Source organism: Pteropus vampyrus, unplaced genomic scaffold (genome assembly GCF_000151845.1).
Source record: "Pteropus vampyrus isolate Shadow unplaced genomic scaffold, Pvam_2.0 Scaffold296, whole genome shotgun sequence".
NCBI classification, from domain to species: Eukaryota; Metazoa; Chordata; class Mammalia; order Chiroptera; family Pteropodidae; genus Pteropus; species Pteropus vampyrus.
In genome coordinates this window covers 440,940-442,133 of record NW_011889077.1, presented here as the reverse complement: position 1 = coordinate 442,133, position 1,194 = coordinate 440,940, and positions in this window count along the sequence as shown.

Below are 1,194 nucleotides of genomic sequence, written 5' to 3'. Positions count from 1 at the left end.
TGCCACCGAAACCTCTGCCCAGCCTCGGCTGAGCCTCCCAGGGCCTGAGGGCTCTCCCGTGGCTGCCTCCCTGTGGACAGCCTGCGGGCCCCCCGTGACTTCTCCCCTGAGCCCCAGCGTCCTGCGCCCCCTCTCCAGTCTCCCAGGCCCAGGCCCCATTGTCGCCGCGCACCCCCACTCGGCAGGTACGCAGGCAGGCGGGGCCTTGGTTTCCATCTGGATCCGTAGACCCAGCCAGACCAGAGCTCAAGCGCCAGCACCAAATAAAGACATTTGAGCATCATAAGGACACGGAAGACGTGTTACTCGTGTGTCCTTTCTGGAAGAGTTTCTCAAAGACGAAGTCTGGAAATGCAAACGCACCGGCGGCCAGCTCAGGCTGCTGTGACCGCACCGCTGGCCCCAACAGGCACTGAGGGTCCCGGAGGCTGGACGTTCTGGTCCCGGGCCCGCAGGGCTGCTGGGTCTCCTGTTCACATGAGGACACCAATCCTCCGGCATCGGAGCTCCCCTCATTTAACCTTCAGTACTTTCTTAGAGGCCCCGCCCCCAAATGCAGCCGCCCCGGGGGGCCAGGGCTGCAGCACGGAATATTTGGAAGGGACACAAACATTCAGCCCATCACACACACGCGCGCACACACGCGCACAGCTCTGTGGTGAGCAGAGAAACCGCTACAATGTTTGGCTAAGTCTCATCATCATGAGACATAATGGAAAAAGAAAATTTAACAGCAGAGAATCCTGACCCCAGCCAGCCCCCCGCGGAGCCTCGAGCCCGCCGCCCAGCGGGGTGTCGGGAGGGAGCCTGGCCACTGCAGGTCCAGGGCGCCCACACGGCAGATCCACCAGGGGGATAAGTGCAACCACCACCAAATCGAGAAGAAAAAAATACCCGTAGAGGACAGTTAATATGAAATAAAATGATAGGAAATTAGTCAAAACATGTCAGTGCTTGTGACACATATCAACTGATTCTCATGTTGAAATAAAAAATAACACACGTTTCTCTTGTCCTCTCTGTATTCTTCTTCGTCACCGAAAACAAACGAGACATGTCATAGCTGACGGACAGTGCGGGCGGGTCGGGCCAGGCCAGGGAAGAAAGGCGGAGACCAGGGAGCAGACGGGGCGGGCGCGGGGCCCAGACGCCTCCCTTCGGGGACACAGAGGGCGTCTGGGTGCAGACAGCGCT